The 7,016-nt window shown below is 43.4% G+C and overlaps 1 pseudogene; it reads left to right on the top strand.

Annotated features, from left to right (window-relative positions):
• Positions 1-6,135: 6,135 nt before the first annotated feature.
• Positions 6,136-6,748, top strand: LOC143396720 (vexin pseudogene; annotated as a pseudogene).
• The last annotated feature ends 268 nt before the right edge of the window (positions 6,749-7,016 follow it).

The raw sequence follows: 7,016 nt of genomic DNA, 5'->3' as shown, positions 1-7,016 counted from the left end.
ATCTCTGGTGAAAATTGTAAGGTGGTATTGGGTGAAATGTATATGGATTCGGTCTGAGGGTCTTAGGTGGGGATGGATGGGCAGCTGAGCTCTGGGCCTGGGTAGCTGAGTGACTAAGTGATGGTTTAAATTGTGGATTTCAATTGGCCTCAGGAAGGTGACCAGGCTGTGCCAGGTAGGGTGAGGCCTGAGACTGGAGCTGCTGAGGTTTCCTAGGTGCCTTTCCCTGCTGGGTGTTAGACATTATTTTAGTTAATTCAGGCTGAAAGTCCTGTGGCAGGAACCTCATTTCATAGTGGAGTACAATCCATTTTGGAGAGATTTAGCAGCCAGCTGGGTCACAGACAGTGGAAATCAGTGGGTCTGGAAAGGAAGGGTGAAGCATGTTGAAGAAGGAAAGAAATGGGTTCTTCCTAAGCAGAGAGAAAGGGAATCTGTCACCCCAAGTTTTCTTGTCCATTTCTTTCTGCTTTCAGGCCCATTTCTCAGGAAGAGAAGTGTGTGCTTATTTGCATTAAAATTATCATTCTCCCTGGCCCTCTTCCTCTCAGCTCCTCTTCTGGTGGCTCTGTTTTTGGGAGGCTGGGTTTGGTCTTTAACTGCATTTGGCTGAGGGGTAAAGCAAGGTGAGGACAGTGGAGAACTAGCGATTTGGGCCTCTTGGGCAGCTGCCCACACCTGCCACAGTGACTGCGCATCTGTCTCCACTGCAGCCTCAGGAGACCAGCTTGTTGCCGAAGAGTCCTACTTTGCTATGATGCTTATATGGTTGACAAGCCCTACCATTCAGGACATGCTGTGAAAAGGAGCCATAGACATGTTCAATTAGTTAAATGAAAACATTAGAAGTTGCCCAGTTTAGAGGCTATCACACTCTTGCTTGTGCTTAGCAATAGCGGTTTGCCTTGCTCCTTATCCCCTCAGTTTTTGTTTTTAGCTTTCAGGCTCTGGAAGGACTATAGAGGGAGAGTCTTCTGTGCCAGTCTGACCAGTACATAGGACACTATCAAATGCTCCTTGCTGAACCTACCCCCTCAAAGGAGGATGTGTGGAGGCTCTGATCAGCTCCTTGGCATCAGCTGCCCAGGGATTTCCTACCACTGGTAGGATGGAGACTTGTGAGAGACCACTGGGGCTTCAGTAGCCACCGTGCGCTCCATTCTTTCCCCAGAGGAAAGGTCTAGCTGGGAACAGGCAGGCATGGAGGCGGCAGAAACATTCTGCAGGAAGGCACTTGAGCTGCTGTTTTCTTTCTGGCTCCCCTAGAATCAACCACTGACCTACTGGAATTGATCCCTGATCTAGAGTTAACCACTGATGGAGAAGTGACTGGGGATCAAGAGTCAATCACTGACCTAGACCAGACCACATACCTAGAATCGACCTCAGACATGAACCTGGATGTCATGCATATTTCCAGTAAGTGAGAGTCTCGCTTTAAGGAGGCCTCAGCAGGTGTTTCTGGACCCCTATCTTCTGCATTTCTGAGAATGCCTGCTTTCTTTTTCTATTCCCACCATTGACTAGTGACCACACCTGTCTTCCATTTTATTTTCTCAGAATTCTATGTCGACCTTGAAACAGCCACTGGCATCTATTTGGAAGAAGCCAGTGAGGCCCCAGGTAAGAATTCCTGTCTCCTAATATGCAGATTTTTCTCCCTGACTCCCTACCTCATTACTTAGGAAAGTCCTGTGGTAGCTTATGTTTGGGGACCAACTCTGGGGTGGACAGATGTGGCGACAGGATGGGGCTAATCACTTCCTTTCCTTTTCAGATGATTATAGTACATTTCAGATAAAGAGCTTTGTGGGTGAAGATTTTGGTAAGTGTAACTGTCATCTAAATTTAGACAAACAGAATAAAAAGGGATTTAAAGGCTTCGTGAATTAATTTGGTCCTATCTGCCAATCCCTCTCACAACTCATGTTTCTTCATTTTTCTTTCTGCCATTTTGTGAAGGAACCATAGCACTTCAATACCTTCTGTCACTGCCAATAAACTTCAATAGTTTGAAGGATGTGTGAGATTTTTGCTAAAAAAGGGCCTTGGGCCTTACCTATAAGAGCAGACTTTTAAGGAATAGCCTTGTGTCTACAAATAGCAGCTAACCTGTATTCTAGCACTGCTGTAGGCAATATTGAAGGATTGCAGGTAGTAGTTGGATAAGTGCAGAAGTTGTATTTTTGGGGAGATGAAGAATGACTATAAAATGGGGTTGGCTATATGGCTTTAATTTCTTTTTTCACAAAATATAACTTAATTGCTTAATTAAGTGGTCCCTCAGTATTGTACTCAAACTTCCCTACCTCTAGTTGGTTAATAAGTTAATGATGTCCTATGCCCTGCACTGCATGGAGCAATAGGAAATTCTTGTATTTGACTACAACAAGAAGCAACCTCATGGTCCAGACCTGTGTGGTCACTTCTGAAAGCAGGACCCCACTGGTTTCTACCACTGCCTGTTGAGAAATGATTTCTGACTACGGCAATTACCATCTAAGAAGCTTCTATTTTTAGTAGGAGGAGAAAATCCAGAAGGTTTTAACTTTTTAGGTTAATAAATTTTTGCTGTTCCCAACACATGTTTTTCCTTTTGATGAGCCAACTGAATTAACAGTTAAGGCCAGAGATTTTTGTTTTATTTATTTTTTCCTTTCCTTCTTAGTTTTTGAGGGATTTTTATCTGGAGAGATTCCAGAACAGAGTCATGAAGTCATACTTCGGCACTCTGTCCTTGTTTTATACCCAGATGCCATGTTCAATAAGCTCAATATATATACTTCTGGCAGATGAAGATATATCCAATTATTGTGGAACTTCTGATTTTAGTCTTTTTTTTTTTTTTGCACTGGGATTTGAACTGAGGGGAGCTTTTACCACTGAGTTATTACCCTAGCCATTTTTTTTAAGATTAAATTAATATCACTAAGTTGCTGAGGCTGGCATTGAATTTGTGATTCTCCTTACTCAGGCTCCCCAAGTCTCTGGGATTATAGGCATGTGCCCCTGCACCCAGCTACTCTTAGGAACCTGAGTGTGAGGGGAGATGAAACCCTTCGCCAATCCTTCTCATGGGGTGCAGGTGCATCCACTTCCACTGGCAGGCTTTCAGTACTGGTAAAGTGTCTTGGCAGTTAGGAGAAAGGAGGCTTTTGTCCCAGATTCAATGGAGTCCTACATATATTAATGCTACTGGAGGCTCTTAAGAGATTCTCTTAAGAGAATTCAGTGTAATACCAATTGGAATTGACTGCAAACTATTTCTTTACTTAATTGCAGACCAGACCAGCACTTTTACAGAAAGCAATGAGTCCACTTCAGTGTATCTTTGTAAGTTGCTTCTCTCTTATCTCTGATGCTTTTCGAGGGATCTGATACTCCTTTTAATGCCAGTTTTAATCCCTTGGGAAAGGATCCCAAGCTTAATACTTCCTAGATACTGAGATCAGCTACAAAATCTAACAAGGAGGTTGAAGATAATCTCTCTCCTCCAATATCTTCCATGTCCAGTCACTTGGAACATTAGCAACCAACTAGGATAAACAAGGTCTCTTCCTTGAATTTTTTCCCCCAAGATTTATTCTTGTCTCTTCTGGATGTGAGTTCCTGTGTACTCCATGGAATTTTACCAAATGAGTAGGCTGAAGAAAAGGCATCATGTTACCTGATGCAGAGGATATACCACTCCTTTAAAAATTCTGGGGGCTCTGCATCAGGATGTCCAGTTTTAATACTTCTCCTCACTCTTGACTTTTTGGAAGTCAATAAAGTGGTTTCTTCATGCAATAAAATGGATATCAGGACAGTATGTAAAGTCTCATTTGAAGTACAAGGGGAGGAAGGGAGGGTAAGGAGTTACACCTTAAGAAATTAAGTCCCATGCCCAAGATCACAGTGGTGACAAAAGATGGGTCTGAACTTTTGAGTACTGGGTTATCTAGGTAATTCCTGTGTTGTTGTTCTTTTTAATTTAGAAAATGAAGCAAGGTCTCCTTTTGCTGTGACAAACTATTCAACACTGTCTGAGAAGACTTGAACTTTTGAATCAGCCAACTACTACACTTATTGGATATTGCTTGATTGTAGAAAGCTAGTGAAACATGGCACATGCCCAGCTGAGGAGAAATGGCAAGCACTGGTCTGGAATGGGTGTTGTGAACTTTACAAACAGGAGAGGGGCATTTCTTAGCTCTGTCCTACTTAATACAGATTTAATAAATTTTCATTCGAATTAAGTTTTGAGAGTGGTTTATTTTAGGAGGAAAAAATTGCTTAGTTGCTAATTTCGTTCTTCTTTGATGCTTTATAAAGAGGATCAAATACTTGTCAGGGGCTGCAATAGAGCCTGAAATGAATCTGTGGGAAGTACATTAATTTTCCTATGGTTGCTGTGATAAATTTCCGCAAATAGTGACATAAAACAACATGATTTATTGTCCTGTCGTTTTGTAGCTCAGAAGTTTGCAATGGTTCTCAAGAGGTAAAGTCTATATGTAGGGGCTGCGTTCCCTTCTGGAGGCTCCGGGGGAGGGGATCCCACTTGTTCTTCCATCTTCAGAGCCAGCAATGGCTAGGGGAGTGTCACATCCCTGACACACACTGGCCCTTCTGCCTTCCTTCCCACAGCACTTTCCAGAAAGCATGAACATCTCACTCCTGTGCACCCAGTATGTCTCACCCAGGTTCTTTGGAGGTGGAGACATTTACCAGGATATTTTTTGCAAAGGATACATAGGAGTTTATGTAAAATTAGTTGGTGTTACACATGTTTGTACTTTGAAGTACAAATGTAAGCTGGGGCCGATGAATCCTTTAGGTGGTGTGGACTTGGGTGGGAGAGAAATGGTTCTGATTATAGGGGCACAGCTCACTATGAACCTCTTATGAATCCAGCTTCTTCTTGTAACATGAGTAAGTTATACCAAATCAACTTGAAAATCCTTTTCTGTTCTTTGATATGTCATAGCAAATAGCACACTAATGTTTGGAATCACTAACTCTTATAATTATTAACTTATTAGCTTGTCTCAGGGAAAGTCTGTGTTCACCAAGTGATTTTTTTCCCTTTGGTGGTGCTGGAGATTGAACCCAGGGGCTTGAGCATGCTAGGCAAGCACTCTACCAAATGAGCTATAGCCCCAGCCTACCAAGTGATTCTTTATACAATAAGTTCTCTCTTTTTATAAATCCCTTTTACAATGAGATTGTATCAGAGCATATTGTATTTTAGGATTCTTTATTCTGTCTCTGTCAAGGCCCTTGTCTCAGGAATTTACTTCTAAATAGAAAGTAGTTCCAAGTCCTCCATTGATTTCTTTAAATTTCTATTCTGTCAATCACCATTTTTCCTTTTTTATTCCCATTAAAAAAATTTCCTGCAGATTTTAGCACAGAATTTTATGATGGACCATCAGAATGATTTATGAAATTTAGTCAGGAAAAAGGGCTCTCAAAATAGGCACTCAATAGTATCTATCTAGGATAGAAAAGAGATTGCATTTCAAGTTCAAGTGCCTCAACTAAAAGTGGTGTCCTAGAGAACGTTGGGGTGGTGGTGTGCATGCAGTGCAAAGAGCTGACCCTGGTGTAAGTGGCACTTGAAGCCCTGGGCTTAAATGAAGTCCCTTAGAACAGTGTGGATTTCAGAAATAAGGCCCTTGAGACAGCCCTGGGGAAACTTAACACGCAGAGCCTAAGGTGAGGAGTGCCAGGCATGTCACGACACTCAACAGCAGCTTCAGGAAAAGCCTACCTGTGGCAGGTAAAACCTGAGTTGAGAGCTTTTTGTAGGTTTTTCTACAATACATAGAAAATGTTCACAATATTTCTTATTGTACAAATTAGTTGATACTAAAAATTAATTGCACAAAACATTATTAATTACATAATATTTAATATAAAATTTATACAATTTATATGACAATGTAAGCATTGTATAAATTTTGACAATGGTGCAGACTATTCTGTTTCTGTAATCAAGAAACTCCCCGGAGATGAGCTCACAGCCCCAGCCTGTCTTTTGTGGACCTACACAATGATCCGAGAGCCAGACTGGATTAGGAAACCTTGCGACTAGGGGACCAGAGACAGGCTGCCGGTTCCCAGACACTTGGGGGAGAGAAGGCTGAAAGGATGCATCAGATCTACAGCTGCAGCGATGAAAATATAGAAGTTTTCACCACCGTGATTCCTTCCAAGGTGTCCAGTCCATCCAGGAGAAGAGTCAAAAGCTCTCAACACCTCTTGACCAAGAATGTGGTGATCGAGTCGGACCTCTACACTCCCAGGCCGCTGGAGCTGCTGCCTCACCGCAGCGACCTCGGGATGCAGTTGATGGCCGCAGGTTCGGCCGGCTGCAGAACGCTAGGCCTCCAGGGACGCATCCCACCAAAACCCCCGCCAGACCTGTGGGGATTTCTGAACCCAGAGCATCAAATCTGTGTGGGAATCGAGCATATGGAAAATCGCTGATTCCTCCAGTGGCCCGGATCTCAGTGAAATCTCCGGCTACAGCAGAGGTGGCAGCCACAGGCTCAGAGAACGGAGCTGTTCTGGGGAGAGGACCCAGACATCTCAAGAAGATGATGGAAGAGTATCCAACTCTCCCCCAGGGTGCAGAGGCTTCCCTGCACTGACAGGCAGTGCCTCCTGCGGTGTCCCTGGCATCCTCCGGAAAATGTGGACCAGGCACAAGAAGAAGTCTGAATACGTGGGCGCCACCAACAGCGCCTTCGAGGCTGACTAGAGGTAAATTCCCAGAGGTGTGGTGGTGGGTAAGAGGCCTGGGCTTCTGGGCTTTCACCTTGCTGATCTGCCTTCAGCCATTGTGCTAGACTCTGCGAATCTGATCCTGGCACCGAAACATGATTTGGAAACTTGTGCTCAAGGGCTTTTTCACCAAGGGGCTAATCCCAATGAACTGTCCAAGTCTTATACAGCGTAGAAATTGGGGTCCAGAACAAAGTTAGGGAACAAACAGGTGATCTTGCTGGACCACATAGAGTTTCTTATGA

The sequence above is a fragment of the Callospermophilus lateralis genome, chromosome 4, assembly GCF_048772815.1.
Source record: "Callospermophilus lateralis isolate mCalLat2 chromosome 4, mCalLat2.hap1, whole genome shotgun sequence".
Lineage (NCBI taxonomy): Eukaryota > Metazoa > Chordata > Mammalia > Rodentia > Sciuridae > Callospermophilus > Callospermophilus lateralis.
The sequence above is the reverse complement of the archived record's forward strand: the minus strand, read 5'-3'. Positions and strand labels throughout refer to the sequence as shown.